Below are 17,321 nucleotides of genomic sequence, written 5' to 3'. Positions count from 1 at the left end.
ACGCTCCAACTTAAACCCCCCCTCATTCCACCTTGCACGGAGTCATCCAACTACCTCTGCTATTACTTCATCCCACACAAAACAATCCCTCTCCTACCAAAAATAAATTTTCTCTCTAATATCTATTAGGGTTACCACCTGTCCCACTTTGTGAGGGGCAGTCCCTCTTTAGGCAGTTGTGTCCTGCAAAAAGATTGAAAAAATGACAAATGTCCTGAGATTTTAGGACAAAATTATTTCCTATATTTTATGTAATATATGTATAAAACAGTTATTTTTTTATCTGAAACATGTAAATGTTATAAGAAACAGAATAGGCAACTAAAATGCTACAAAAATAAGCCTTTATTTAGGCAAAATGGTGAAGTTCTGTCCTTTGCACTGGCCGTGGGTATGTTTTGCACTGCAAAATCTGACATTTGTACCAAAAATGTCACATTTGGGCATTTGAAAAGGTGGCAACCCTAATATTTATTGTACTGTACTCTTCAATCTCAAATATACTATTACCCTCTCCATGCATAATATTTTCCTATCCTACTAATGGCTAGTAGCTATATATTTTGAAATGTTAAACCTACAATTGAGTTTATAACAAAAATATTCACTTTATGTAAATGTTGACATTTCTGTACTGAAATAGTTTTTTCATTTTTTGTAACATTGTGAGAAGCCAATTGCAAATATCATGGAGCTTATCTGTAAATGTTTAATAAGCTGTATGAACTATGGCCTTTTATAACATGTGAAATGTAACTTGTAATTATTGTGGAGCTTTTCTTCCTGGGCTTTCACTTTTTTTTGGCCCAGTGGACTTCCCTGGTCATCACACTTACATAAATAAATAAATACATAAATAAATACGATGGAGAGAAGGAAGGTTGATATATTCTGCGTGCAAGAGACCAGATGGAAGGAGAGTAAGGCCAGGTGTATAGGAGAAGGTCTGAAATTGTTCTATCATGGGGTAGATGGCAGGAAAAATGGGGTAGAGGTTATTCTGAAGGAACAGTATGCCAAGAGTGTTTTGAACGTGAAAAGAGTGTCGGATAGAGTGATGTTTATGAAGCTGGAAATTGAAGGTGTAATGATGAATATTGCTAGTGCATACATTCCACAAGTTGGGTGTGCAATGGATGAGAAAGGAAAATTTTGGAGTGAGTTGGATAAAGTGGTGGTAAGTGTACCCAAGGATAAAAGACTGGTGATTGGAGTGGATTTCAATGGGCATGTTGGTGAAGGGAACAGAGGGGATGAGGAAGTGAGGGATAGGTATGGTGTTAAGGAGAAGAATGCAGAAGGGCAGATGATAGTGGATTTTGTGAAAAGGATGGACATGGCTGTGGTGAATACATATTTTAAGAAGAGGGAGGAGCATAGGGTGATGTACACGAGCGGAGGAAGATGCACACAGGTGGATTATATCCTATGCAGGAAGGCCAGTCTGAAGGTGATTGGAGACTGTAAAGTGGTGATAGGGGAATGTGTAGTTAGGCAGCATAGGTGGTGGTCTGTAGGATGACATTGGTGATCAAGAAGAGGAGGAGGAGTGTGAGATCAGTGCCAAGGATTAAATGGTGGAAGTTGAAAAAGGGTGATTGTGAGGTGGAGTTCAGGGAAGAGTCAAGACAGGAAGAAACAACCAAGGTAGATCCACCAAAAGCACAATTTATTAAAACTCCGACGTCTCGGCCACAGCCTTCAAGGAGTACAAACCATACAAAACCAGGCACACATTTATATTGGAACAATACATCAATTACTACAATTAAACAATTAACTAATATAATTCCATCAATTAAGCAACATTCTCCAGTTAAAATCTTCATTTAAACCAACAGGTTTTAAACTTTAAAATATATATAGCTTCTTTTTGTAGCAATAATTGTTTAGCATTCACATTCTTATAATTATAATCAGATATTTGTTCTAAAACAGTAGCCTGTAGCCCCTTACTCTCACTATTGTGAAAATTTTAAAAATGCATGGCTACAGAGATTTCTTCTTTTTTATTATGAATATCTCTTATGTGTTCTAAAAGCCTAAGCTTGAAACATCTGTTGGTTTCACCTATATAAAATTTATTACAAGGACACCAAAGTGCATATATAACTCTCTCCGAATTACAGTGGAAAACATGATTAGTTTTGAATGAAATATTGTTAATAAATTCAAAACAGGGAACAATAAAATTGCATGCTTTACATTTTCCACATTTGTAAGTCCCCATATTTTTCACATTATATAACATCTTATCTAAGGGTAAAGTAAACCTGCTTTTCACCAAAAAATCCTTTATACTTTTGCCCCTGCGGTAGGAAAATTTTAAATTCATGTTTAACCAAGATTTTACACTACTTAATGAACAAAAAAATTGCCAAAATTGCAAAATAATCTTTATAAATTCAGAAGTAAAACAACCATATGTAGTGACAAAATATACTATTTCATTTTCTTTTAAAGCCATCTTATTATTAGATATATTACTATTTCCCAAAAAATCAGCAGAAATAGATACCTCTTTCTTATAACCACAAAATTTATTATAGCTATCTATCAGTATTTCTTTGCTATAGCCTCTCTTAGAGAAAGAGTCTAACAATACATGTAATTCATTATCAAATAATTCTTTGTTATTACAAAGACGAGAGATTCTAAGCATTTCCCCATAGGGCAAAGATTGAATGGTATGGGGCGGATGTCCACTAGTACCATGGACATACTGATTACCACCAGTAAACTTTTTATTGACTGATGTCACAAGATTAGTACCATTAGAGATGTCAAGTACTACATCCAGAAAAGGCATATAGGTACCTATCTTGAGACCATCAAATTCTAAAGAAAACCTGTTGACATTTAAATCTGCAATAAACTGCCGTACATGAGGCTTGCCCCCTTCTACTAAAAAAATCAAATCATCTACATATCTGAAATATTTGATAACATATTTATGAAAAAACTCATGTCTGTATATATACTCTAACTCAAAAAAACCCATAGCTAAATTTGCATACATGGGGGCAAAAGGAGCCCCCATAGCTGTACCCTGTTTTTGGTGATATATATTGTTATTAAACTCAAAAAAATTATTAGTTAAAGAAAAGTGTATCAATTCCACTATAAATTCTGTTAATGGAGAATCTCCCAAGAAAAATCTAATGGCTTCAATACCGAAACTATGATCAATATTTGTATATAGACTTTTAACATCAGTTGTTACCCAATACATATGTTCATTCCAATTGATGTCACCAATTTTATTTAATAAATAAAACACATCAGTAAGATAAGATGGTAATTTTTTAACATAAGATGCAAGAAAATTATGAAGAAAAATACCCAAAGTATGCAAAAAATAATTACACCCAGAGACAATAGGTCTCCCTGGGGGTCTTTGTAAATTTTTATGTATCTTGGGTAAGCAATAGAAAAAAGCCATAGAGCACCCATCTGTGTGAAATTTATTCTTAACATCTTTACTGCAAAAATAACCTAACCTAAAACCTTTATGTATAAGTTCTTTATTTGCTGAAATGGCTGTATTATAACAATTAATATCACCCCTTTCATAAATTCTAGTATCATTTAGATGTTCCATACACATATTCAGATAATCTATGGAATTCAGAACTACAAGTTTGTTGCCCTTGTCTGAGGGTTTAAAAATAATATCTTCCTTTTTACTTAATGACAACAAAGTTTGCCATTCTTTAAACTGCATATTATATTTTATGTTCTTCCTATTGCGCATAAATGTATTGTGTGTAGCTTCAATGCAATGATTTACCATTTTAACAAAATTAGAAACATCACTGTTCAAAACATTTGGAACAAACTTACTTGTGGAAGGAACATTATTAGTATCAAGTAAAGAATAAGCATTAACAAATTTGTCTGATGTACACGAATAAAAACTATCAGAAAAGACAGAATTGCTATCATCCGAAAAATCTTGGCCACAATGGTTGCTTATTTGACTGAAAAAATATTTTAAATACAACTTTCTGCCAAATGAATACTGTTGGAACAAATTTAAGTCCCAAATTAAGAACAGAAAGTTCAAGATCACTAAATATGTATCTAGATAAATTAATAACATATCCACGCGTGGAGTCTTGAAAAAAGTCACCATTTACCTCGTTTATAGCCCCCTTGTCCTTGTTGTTCATGGGATAAGTTGTAATAATTCTCATGCTGGCGTTTCTGACCCTGCACGCCCTTGTGAGGAAGATAGGATTCTTGACGAAAAGTTTGTCGAAAATTTTCAGACTGCTGTGCTACTGTAAGTTTAGGATAATCACAGTCACCATATTCTTCTTCTAACGACGTATAGCCACCTTCCGATGCTGACACTGACGAACTAGGATGGTGAATGGAGTTAGCTTGCTGTTGAAACCTAACTCGCTTGCGAGATCTATTCCGATTGGTTCTTGAAAGGAAAGCTTTGTTAGACTCATAGTCCCATAAGTCTCTGAGAAGTTTGCCCTTTTTCCTTTCAATTAACGCTAATTCATATTCCTTCAATTTATCATTTGTTTGTGTAAGAAATTCACCCATTGTTGTAGAAGAAACAATAGTAGATATATCATTACATAATTTTTTAATGTCAGCACATAGTTCTTTTTGTTTTAGTTGGTCTCTTTCAACTAAAATGTGTAGCCATTCGGTTAAACATTGATGTGCAGCAGCCACCCACTGTTTATGGAACACAATATCAGAATCTAGGGACAAATTAAAAGGAGTAGTAGGATCTTTAAACACTCTCAGTCCCCTATGTGTAATTTCAGTATCTATATATTTTTGTAGACCACATATGTTAAAAAATGTGGCAAAACAGGCACTGGGGGACAGTGAAGAGTTACCGGATAGCTAGGTAATTACAGCAGAGCTGGTAAGGGAGACAGCTAGAAAGGTGCTTGGTGTGACATCTAGACAGAGGAAGGAGGTCAAGGAGACCTGGTGGTAGAATGAGGAAGTACAGGAGAGTATACAGAGGAAGAGGCTGGTGAAGAAGAAGTGGAATTGTCAAAGAGATGAATAAAGTAGACAGGAGTATAAGGAGATGAGGCACATGGCAAATAGAGAGGTGGCAAAGGCTAAGGATAAGGCATATGGAGAGTTGTATGAAAGGTTGGACATTAAAGAAGGAGAAAAGGACCTGTACAGATTGGCTAGACAGAGGGACTGAGCTGGGAAAGATGTGCAGCAGGTAAGGGTGATAAAGGATAGTGAGGGACACGTACTCACAAGTGAGGAGAGTGTGTTGAGCAGATGGAAAGAGTACTTTGAGTGGCTGATGAATGAAGAGAATGAGAGATAGAGAAGGGTGGATGATGTGGGGATAGTGAATCAGAAAGTGAAACAGATTAGCAAGGAGGAAGTAAGGACAGCTATGAAGAGAATGAAGACTGGAAAGGTTGTTGGCCCAGATGACATACAGTGGAAGTATAGAGGTGCTTAGGAGAAATGACAATGAAGTTTTTAACCAGATTGTTTAATAAAATCTTAGAAAGTCAGAGGATGCCTGAGGAGTGGAGAAAAAGTGTTTTGGTACCAATTGTTAAGAATAAGGGTGATGTGCAGAGCTGTAGTAACTACAGAGGGATAAAATTGATCAGTCACAGCTTGAAGTTATGGGAAAGAGTAGTGGACGCTAGGTTAAGAAGGGTTGTGATGATTAGTGATCATCAGTATAATTTCATGCCGGGAAAGGGCACTGCAGATGCAATGTTTGTTACAGAGGGATAAAATTGATCAGTCACAGCTTGAAGTTATGGGAAAGAGTAGTGGACGCTAGGTTAAGAAGGGGGGGTGATGATTAGTGATCAGCAGTATAATTTCATGCCGGGAAAGGGCACTGCAGATGCAATGTTTGTTCTGAGAGTGCTGATGGAGAAATATAGAGAAGGTCAGAAGGAGTTGTATTGTGTCTTTGTGGACTTAGAGAAAGCATATGACAGGGTGCCTAGAGAGGAGTTGTGGTACTCTATGAGGAAGTCAGGAGTGGCAGAGAAGTATGTAAGAATGGTACAGGATACGTATGAGGGTAGTGTGACAGCGGTGAGGTCTGCAGTGGGAGTGATGGATACATTTACGTTGAAGGTAGGATTACATCAAGGATCATCTCTGAGTCCTTTCTTATTTGCAGTGATGATGGACAGGTTGACAGATGAGATCAGACAGGAGGCCCCATGGACTATGATGTTTGCAGATGACATTGTGATCTGCAGTGAGAGTACTGACCTGGTTGAGGAGACCCTGAAGAGGTGGAGATATGCTCTAGAGAGGAGAGGGATGAAGGTCAGCAGGACTAAGACAGAATATATGTGTGTGAATGAGAGGGAGGATAGAGGAATGGTGAGGATGCAGGGAGTAGAGTTGGTGAAGGTGGATGAGTTTAAGGACTTGGGATCAACAGTTCAGAATAATGGTGAGTATGGAAGAGAGGTAAAGAAGACAGTACAGGCAGGGTGGAATGGGTGGAGAAGAGTGTCAGGAGTGATTTATGACAGACGGGTACCAGAAATAGTGAAAGGGAAGGTCTACAAGAGGGTAGTGAGACCAGCTATGTTATATGGGTTGGAGACTGTGGCAATGCCAAAAAGGCAAGAGTCAGAGCTGGACATGACAGAGTTAAAGATGTTAAGATTTGCACTGGGTGTGACGAGGATTGACAGGATTAGGGATCAGTATATTAGAGGGTGAGCTCAGGTTGGACGGTTTACAGACAAAGCAAGAGAGGTGAGATTGCACTGGTTTGGACATGTGCTGAGGAGGGATGCTGGATATATTGAAAAGGATGCTAAGGATGGAGCTGCCAGGTAAGAGGAAAAGAGGAAGGCCTAAGATAAGGTTTATGGATGTGGTGGGAGAGGACATGCAGGTGGTTGGTGTGACAGAACAAGATGCAGAGGACAGGAAGAAACTGAAATAGAACATCCACTGTGGTGACATCTAATGGGAACAGCTGAAAGAAAAGAAAAAGTATTTGGCATTTCTAGTGACTACATTTCAATAGGGAGCCTTTAGTACAAGTGGAAGGGTTATTGGTCATGTGCGTAATGCTGTCATTGGATTTGAGAAAAACTGAAGATAAGTAATCTGTGGAGGATTGGGGAATGACATAGATGTGAAGAAGGCAACCACTGATCAGTAATGTTTCTTTGAAATATTGATTTAGATAGTGCCTGCAAGTCATGTCATAACAAATTAAAGTGCTGTCTGGCTTGCTGAATCTTTAAATTAAGTAAATTTAGCATTCTGGTGATGATTCCAGTCAGTGTTTGAAGGAAAAATAGGGCTTGATGTAGAATGATGGATGCATGGAATGAGCCAGTTGAACTGAGTAGCCAAATGATGTGCAGTGAGCAGAAGTTGTTAAATTTGGAAGAAAAAGCAAGGAGGTGCAAGCTGTGGCTTAGAAGCTGAAAAAGTGTTTTACTGTTTGGTATTCATGAAACTTAGATAATACAACAAACATTGTATGAAGACAATATTAGACATTGAGAAGGTCTACAGACCTCAGCCATCTGAGGTAGACAGGGTATATGGTTAAACAAGAGTGATGTTGGCTCAGTTTGCTGGCATAAAAATATGCATGCATTCTGATAGCTGTAGCAACTTGGAAAACAAACAGTGGTAGAAGGAAGGACAGCACTGGTGGGTCATGATTTCTTGGAGATTACTATGCAAGAAAGTGGAGGAGAGATAACATAATTTAAGGTATAAGTCATCATTCCCAGCATTTTTCCATTAATAAGGCAAATGTTTACTTAGCTTACCCCATGATACACAGTTTGTAAGTCCTTATTGTCAAATATGAACGATGTGGGCAATGATGAAGAGACTTTAGTCCTAGGAAAAGTAATGATGACTATGAAATTGTTGAGCTAGAAGGGAATTGGGAACCAGATTCTGAAAGACAAGATGATTACTTGATAGTGGTCTGTTTTTGGTGGGTATATAATTCTAGGAAAGTATCTGAGTGGCTTTTAGAAAATAATATGTCTGCTATGAAGAAGGTTTGTGGGCAGCTTACAGCTGCAGAAAATGTGTTTCAATGATAAATCTGAAAGATTAAATTTACTTTAACTTTTAAATCATATAAGTTTGCTGGTTTCTGCCCCTGAAATATGAAGGGCAGCTGGGAATGTATTTAGTAACTTGACAAGGGTCACATGGACAGCATCCGAATGGAGAACTGAAAAAATCAGCAAGCAAAAGATAGTAGTATTGCAGGAAGTAAAGTCATCCTCTAGTCTTGGTGAAATACCTTCATGACGTATATTGAAAAACCCCAGGCCCAGATGCAGTACCCAACTTCTGGCTAAAAGTATTAATATCTTTACATGAAGATTTAGCCATGAGTAAGAACTATTTATATGTGCACCTTGAACAGACACCAGCCTGGTTAACAACAGGAAAAACAATACTCCTACTTAACAGCAAACCTGCAAGCTATCCTAAAAACTACAGACCAATAACTTGCCTTCCGACCTCATATAAACTATACACTGGAACCGATGCTGACAGAGCTTATAGTCATTTAGAAGAAAACTCAATCATGGCAGTAGAACAAAAGGGTAACAAAAGAAAGTCATGTGGAACAAAAGATCATTTATTGTTAAATAAAGTCATAATGGAGACTGTAAAAAGGAGAAGAATCTAAGTATGGCATGGATAGACTACAAAAAAGCATTTGACAGTATCAGACATTCATGGATAAAAGGGTGCTTAAAAATTAATAAGATACACCCTACATTGATTAATTACATTACAGCAACCATGAAACAGCTGCAAACCACTTTGCAGTTAAGCCATGATAAAGGAAAAAATATTATTCCTGGGATAAAAATTCAAAGGGGGATATTCCAGGGTGTGTCTATGTCACCATTGCTCTTTTAACTTACCCTTCTGTCTACTTAACAGATTAAGTCATGGCTACAATTTTATTCCAAGAAAACCACAAAGAGTAAAGGCTTCTCATCTTCTTTTTGTAGATGATTTAAAACTGTATAGTTCATCAGATGAAGAACTGAAAGCACAACTGCAAGTGGTCAAAACTTCTTCAGATGATATAAGTATGTAATTTGGTCTTGATAAATGTGCAAAAGCAACCTTTAAAGCAGGAAAGCTGCAGCACCAAGAAAAACAACACTTTGGGACAGCAATGTGATATAAAAGAACTTGAGCAATAGGAAGTGTATAAATATTTCGGAGCTGATGAATGACTGACAATAAAACCCAAAAAAACAGAAATAAAACTTAGTAAGGAATATTTTAGAAGACGTAAATTAATAATGAAAACAGCGTTGGCATCTAGAAACAAAGTCCAAACTTGCAGTTTTGGAGTGAGTGACTGGCCTCAAAAGGAGTTGAATAAGTTGGACAGGAAAACAAGAAGGATGCTTCGTGCTCATCAAATGATTTATAAAAATTAGTGCATATTAAGACTACATATTCCCCATTCTGAAATTGATTATATCTGTAATCATGGGAATGCATACATATCTGCTGACCTCACAAGACCAAAACATAGTGAAAGTTTTGAAACATGAGGAGAATAAGTCTAAGATGATGTCCCTGCTTAGTTTAGCCGAAGCACATCAATGTCAACCGGGAACTGAAATTAAACCAGAAGGAGATAACAATCAGACAGCTACTGAATGTGCCAAAAAAACAAAAGGAAGAATATAAGGTGAAGGATCAGATGTGAAGGCAAGAAATGTGGAAAATGCATAAATATAGCTGCAAGCACAGAAAACTCTTGAAACAACCTCACATTGATCAGGACTGAACACAGGAATAAACAGAGAGTATCAAAGATGCAACTTCCAGAACACTATTTTTTTTCACAAATGCATACTTTAAGTAGTATAAAATGTACCTGTGTCACTCTTTCTGTACCTTTCCCCCTTAGTTGTTTTCCAGTTTCACTGTTTTTACTTCAGGAGTACACTGCTCTCAGTCTGGCTAAGTTGTACCACCCTCAGGTGTTGCATCATCATGCACACCCTTTCCTACCCTCAGTTTTTTAAATATGACCCTATCTGACCTTTCCCAGTATTGTTTTCATTCCCTTGGGAAAAGAAACACAACCCTGCTTTGGTTCTGATCACTTCAGATAAGGAAGTATTTTGCCATATTGAATAATTTCCTTGATAAGTTCAATGCACTTTTATATGCAGATCCATCAATGCAATTATTTATTTATTTTATTTTACATTTGTTTACCAGGATAGTCTGACTGGATACATGCCCATTTTCAGCGGAGCCCCGGGGAGAAAAGCTGCAGATAGACAAACTTACATAGATTACACAGGAAGTTAGATAACATTAGAAAATATAAAACAAAGTGATTATGTACAATGGTTTAGTAGTGTTCCCTAGGAGGGACTCACAATTCTCCTGGACAGACACAATTAAAATCAAGAGATGCCAGATTGGATATAGAGCTTGGTGACATAGTTGCATGCTATGATATTTACAGATTATGCTTTCAATTTATAATTTAATTAGGGTTGGTACATGAGCAAAGCCAGTTCACTTTGAGATACTGTTTGAGGTTTTTTTGAAGAGACTTTTATAGGATTGTAGTGTTATATAGTTTGGCAATGAATTCCAGTTTTTTCCAACAAAGTTGGCATACAGGGATTCACCAGCAGAGTTATTAGCTTTGTGGCTTTGGACCAGTAGTTTGTTGGCTGACCGTAGGGATCTCAGGTTGCTATATGTCTTAATAATATTTATAAGTGGGGGTATCCTCAGGGTGGTACAGAATTTTGTGTGCTATTAAGAGCTGATTGAATTGAATTAAGCTGGTCAGTTCTAGCCACTCTAGTTGTTTCAGGTTCTGGCAGTGGTGGGTTCTACAGGTGGAGCCAGTGGTGAATCTGGCAATATGGTTGTAGCTATGGGACAGCTTACCTAGTTTGGATATTTTGAGGTTTGAGAGTATAGGTGAGGCATATAAAAGAGTAGAGAGTAGGTGTGACCGGGCAATTGCAGTCCTAGCTAGTGGGGTTAAAATGTCTTGTTTCTATACAGTGATCCAAGCTTCTTATTGATGATCTGTATGGTTTTTTTGACCTGTAGGTCAAATTTGAGATTATTGTCTATGATAATCCCTAGAAGTTTGATGTGTTGATCTGGGGAGATAGTGGTAGCATTGTTAGATTTGACAGAGAATGAAAGTGTGGCAGATCTACTAGTGGGGGTGAAGACTAGATGTTTAGTTTTATTGGGGTTCAGCAGTAGGCATTGATTGCTGAGCCAGTTCTCAATAGTGTTAAATGTATTTTGGGTTAGGATTTGCAGTTCGGATGGGGAGGTGGCTGAGCAGACCAGAGTGGAATCATCTGCATATTGAATGCAGGTAGCTTTAGGGATAGCAGTGTGAAGGCTGTTGATAAAGATAGAGAAGAGTAGTGGACCTAGTATGGAGCCTTGAGGGACACCAAGTGTGAGAGGTAGCTAGATGGAGAGTTTGCCCTGCTATAATACCGCCTGTGTCTACCAGTCAGGTAGGACTGGAAGCACTGGATTGCATGCTTATTGAGAGAAATAGATTTTAGAGGAAGAATGAGAAGTTCATGGTTGACCATGTCAAAGGCTTTTGATAGGTCAAGAAAGAGGGCGCGGGATAGCCTATTGTCATTCCTGTTTTGGTTTATGACATTAGTAAAAGGAAAGGAGGGCTGAGGTGGTGCTGTGGTATGGCCTGAAACCATGCTGGGAGTTGGATAGTAAGTTATTCTGTGTAAGGTATTGCATTAGTTGCTTGTGTACACATTTCTCCATTATTTTGGCTAGTGGTGAAAGAATGGCAATGGGTCTATAGTTGGCTATGTCTGTAGAATTACCACCTTTATGGAGGGGAATGACATGGGATATTTTCCAGAGGGAGGGGATAGCCCTTTCAGATAAGGTTCTTTTGATAAGGATAGATATGGGATATGCAATGGCATCTGCAGCTATTTATAGGTACTCAGCAGGGAGGAGGTCAGCAGCGAGGGTGGTAGGTTTTAGTTTTTTTATAAGTATTTTGACAAAACTAGTGGATATCGGTTGGAATAGTAAAAAGAAGAATACACTGCAGGAGTAAAGTGCCTCCAAACAAGAACTTTGTAAAAAATGTATCAGAGAATGACAGGCACTCCACGACAATCGAAGCAAACCTTTTGGAAAACGTTGATATAAAGTTTATTGCTGCAAAAGTAAGCACTTTCGCGTCTCCAAGGACACTTCTTCAATCTTTAAAACAATTGATAAAATAAGAATCTTTAAATACTATTGGCTATCAGTGTTAACTAATGGAAAGACTAATATAAAACACGACATTCTCATTATTAAAACCATTAAAAACCATTGCAAAAACACTTCATTTAAACATGAAAACATTTCCTACATCCATGTAAATAGCTCTCCAAAGCTTGGTTGGAAGCTAAATTGGGGGTGATTAGTGGGTAGATTAGGGGTGTGGTTTAAGTTTGTGGGAGTTAGTTGATTTGCTAGGGATTAGATCGTTTCAGTGAAAAAGTTATTATAAGCGCCAGCTATGGTCTCTGGGGAACTATGGGTGTGGTTAGCTGGGGTTGGGGTGGTAGAATGACCTGGATGAAGTAGTTGATTTAAACCTGCCCAGAACTTTTGAGAGTTGTTTTGGTGTTTTTGAAGGAGATTTTGGTAGAACCTTTTTTATCTAGTAAAATAGATTTGTTTGTATCATTCCTGAGTTGACGGTATTTTAGATGGTCAAGTGGGGCTTTAGTTGTTTTCCAACTGGCCCAGGCTCTGTTTCTAGTTTCGATTTCAGATTTGGTATCTTTTGTGAGCCATAGTGCTGTGCTTGATCTAGATTTTTTTGCATGTACTGGAGCATGGGACTCAAGGATACTTAGGAATTTAGTGTTAAAGTGAGCTATAGCCTATTCTAATGGTAGATTTTTTTTTTGCTTTGACCAGTCAACTGCTTTTAGTTCATTTAGGAATATAGCAGTGTCAAAGTTTATCCTGTTTCTAAGTGTTTTATATTTGGTCTGGTGGGGGTTTCCTGCCTTATGTTTTATGATATAGGTTAGTAAATGGTCGCTAAGGTCATCAGGGAGAGTGCCAGCTGTGTACAGTTGGGGTTGGTTATTAACTAGGATCCAGTCTAGGATAGTTTCCCTGTTGGTTGGTTTGTCTATCCTAGTGGGAGAGGTTATGGTCTGTTTAAACCCAGATAAGTTTATAGGGGTAAGGGGGGTTCAGAGGAGCAGGGGTGCCAGTTGGTATTGAAGTCACCAATAACTATGGTTTCTTGGGGATAGGTAGTGGATAACCAGTATAGGATATCCTCTAGGGTATTTAAGTTGCTGCCTGGTGGAATGTAAGCACAGATTATGTTCAAGCATTTGTTCTGGTTAATCTGTAGTTTGGTTATGAAGAGTTCTGCATTATTGAATTGGGGTGGTTGAATGGTGCCTCTATTAACAGTTAGAGTAGTTTTGTAAAGGACTGCTATCCCACCTCCTTTCCTTGTAGTATGGTCTAACTGGTGAATATTATATCCTGGAGGTAGTATCTCATTACCAGTAGTACTAGGTTTTAGCCAGGTTTCCATAAGACACAATGTCTGGGGAGTGGGTTGCTAGGAGGGCGTGTAGGTTGGGAATCTTATTGTTAATACTTCTAATATTTAGGTGAAATGCTAGAGGGGAACTAGTGGGAGTAGGAAGGGGTAGCTTGACTGTGGGGGTTGTGGTAGGGGAGTGAAGGTTATTGGGTGTGGGTGGGCCAGGGTTGGGATGGATGTCCCCATGTGTTATAAAGTTATAGTGACAGGATACTCTAAGCTTTAGGAATTTGTTTATAAGTTTTATATAGTCTTTGTCTTTAGGATTATGTTTTGTGACTTTACAGGGTGATATTTTGTTGAGGGTGGTAGATTCGGTGTGCTGGGAATGGTAAAGTGTTTGGTGTTATGTCTGAAGTTGTGGGTGGCTGTTTGACCATTTGGGTAGTTAATACCATGGTCAAGTTTTTGTTCGTAGGCAGTAAGATGGTAAAATAGAAATAGTACAGGCAGTAGGCTAATTAGTATTTTGTTTTACTTGTTTGCATTTTGTTGGGGGGGCGGGCCAATTTTGATGGTTGTGTGTGCTAACAGGGTGTGGAAGAATGGAAAAAAGGAAATGGGTTGGGGGGGCTGTTCAGTGATGTATGAGGCGCTGATTGGTACTTAGCATGAGGGGAGTGGCTAAGTTTACTTTGGGTGGCCTAATGGTTAAGGTGTTTGCCTTATAAACACAAGGTGCAGGGTTTGAGTCTCACAAGGGATAATTGGCTAGGCTTACAATGGTACTTAGCATGAGGGGAGTGGCTAAGTTTACTTTGGGTGGCCTAATGGTTAAGGTGTTTGCCTTATAAACACAAGGTGCAGGGTTTGAGTCTCACAAGGGATAATTGGCTAGGCTTACAATGGCTCGCAGTGGCAGTTAGCCTACTACTAACCTATGAACCTATAAATGTAGCACTAGTGGGGGTGGGTAGGAATTGGGGGCAGGGAGGGGAGTGGAGCAAGCCTGAGCGCAGCGAGCAGAGTGGAGCTAACACTGACTCCAAGTATTTCCTTATGCTTTTGGTATGTATGGTTGTATGTTTGGCTGTATTTTTAATTTGTTTTTTTGCACCAATTTATAGACTATGTTTAAGCTGTATTTTAGACACTTGCAGGTTAATTTTATAGCTGCAGGGTATAATTTTCAGGGCTATGTGAGGGGAGGGCACTACCTTCATACAATGCAAAAGAAAGAGAAATGTTGTAGATCACCAGTGTTCTTTACTGTACTCGGTATTGGATTTTTGTTCAAACCTCAGTGATGTACTGTTATGTGTGTGGTCTACACTGTAGCAGCTGTTTGCTACATTGTAGCAAAGAGTTTGCTAAATTTTTTAAACTAAAACCTGAGAGCTGAAGCTGAAGTGCTCAGTGCAGGAAGGTAAAAAATGTAGCAACGATTTACTACATTCGTAAGTGTAGTTTTACTTTCCAGTAAGGATGGAATACTTATATGACCTGGGCTGCCTAGTTGCAAACAGGCATAACTAAACTTATTGATTAAAAGTACAGACTTCAGTAGGTTAGTTACTGCAGGGTGCAATCAGTTGATCACAGTGTTATTTACTGTAAAACCATTTTTTAAAAGCCGGTATTACATTTGCATTCATACCTCAGCGATGCACCTGTCCAGTCTCTGTGTGGTCTACACTGTAGCAGCTGTTTGTTACATTGTAGCAAACAGTTTGTTTAAGTTATTATTATTTTTTTTTAAACCTGAGTGCTGAAGCTCTCTTTTGCAGGTATAAACTGTAGCAACTCATTGCTACATCCGTAGGTGTAGTTTGACTTTCCAATAACGATGGAAAGAATATGACATCTGCTGCCTAGCTGCAAACAGGCATAACTGAAGATATTGATTAAAAAAAAAACTTCAGCAGGTTAGCTGTGGCAGGGTACAATCAGCTGATTGCAGTGTTCTTTAAAGTAATACCGACTAAAAGCCAGTATTGCATTATGTTCAAACCTCAGCCCCTGTACCTGTCCGGTCTCTGTGTGATTTACACTGTAGCAGTTGTGCAGGCAGGGTATAAACTATAGCAACTGTTTGCTAAATTTGTAGCAATTTTTTAAAGTTTAAAAGATGATATATATATTTTTTAATAAAGTATGTTAAAACAGGGTTGTGGAGAGGTCACAGAAACGGGACTGGAAGGGGTTGGGTCATGCATCTCACCACCTGGCTGGTGTGCCAGTAGAAGGAAGGCCAGATTCTGCTAACAGTCATTACAACAATAGTAAAAAGGGGTTCCTAACAGAGTTTGGCATTTTTGATTTCAGACCTTCTTCTGTATGATTAAGGAGAGTGCTTAGCATATAGTGCACACAACTTATCGCTAAATGTGGACACTGCCTAATTGGCAATCATTCTACTGAAGTCAGTACTAGTGCATATGGATGTTCATGACATCATATTATCATGTGAGTTGCCTAGATACTTGGCTCACTTTCGGGGGGGGGGGGCAAATTTTCTCTTTCAAAGCAGGAAACTCATTGTTTTACTATCGCAGGCAAATATAAACAAATAAAAAGGAGAATTCCTATAGTATTGAAGCATGTCTTGCAAGATAGTTAGGTTGTGCTACTGAAGACTGTTTTACCAATTACCATTTTTTTTTACTTTTTGGCTTACTTCACAGCAAACAAAGGGGAACAATGCAATTTTCACAGTGTTCTCATGTGATCTACCCTTACACAACTTCAAGAGTTAATATGCATCAGTTTCTGTTGTATTTGTAAGTCAAACCACATTGATATAATGTAGCTGTACAATTATTTTCCTGTGTCATGTATAGGTAGCATGGACACAGAACACAGACTATGCTTCGAAGTACAATTAATCTGCATAGGCAAAAAGGACAGATTACTTATAATTGCATTACAAAACAATTACTGTGCTGAGATTAGCATTAGAACATTGGGGACACCTAAGTATCAATAAAAGGAGCACAACACATTAGCGACTTGTTCTCCAGATTGCAGAACAGATTCACATTTATCTAGAATGCTACATAGGGCCAGTGTCATTCCTTATGGCTAGGGTAAGAGATGAAAACATCTGTTTTTATTATTGTAGGTACTAACTGTAACACTGCCCATAATCAGACATACCAAACTGGTACAGTTCTTTTTTTTTTTTTTTTTTTTTTTTTTGTGGCTCAGCACAACACGTGCTGCCACTTAATGAATACCTGTGCTGCCAACATGATAGCAGCACTTAATATATTTGGTAATTAATCCGGGCCTTAATCATTGAATAAGAGTGCCAAATATGTTGCTAAAGGAGAGCTGAGAGATGCACTAAGCTACAATGTCATTCATAATATTGTAACTATCAGTATCAGCAGTAAGCGTAGCAGTTCCACAGCTCTGTAAAGCAATGCTGTACTTGTAAGTACTATCATTCTTATAAAAATCTCATAGTAGTCATTATGTAGGCTCTGGTACTCCATGTGTCTCATGATACTTTGTAATGCTGGCCAAAAGATTCTTTGCCAATGCAGAACTGGTAATTACTGTGTTTAGGTGCCCCAACAACTACTAATTGATGCAGTTTCTAGTCACAGTTTACTGATTAGTGGCTGCAACTAATGGCAGGTTAATTTTCTTTTTTGATTTACAACCTCATGTGACACAATGTTATACAATTCAGCTGTATCCTACTCACTATAGTATAATTGTTCTACTGGTTTATGTAGGATCATCAGTTGTTAGTAGG

The sequence above is a fragment of the Protopterus annectens genome, chromosome 3.part0, assembly GCF_019279795.1.
Source record: "Protopterus annectens isolate FY-2018-M chromosome 3.part0, PAN1.0, whole genome shotgun sequence".
In the NCBI taxonomy this organism is placed as follows: domain Eukaryota; kingdom Metazoa; phylum Chordata; order Ceratodontiformes; family Protopteridae; genus Protopterus; species Protopterus annectens.
Note: the sequence above shows the minus strand (reverse complement) of the source record.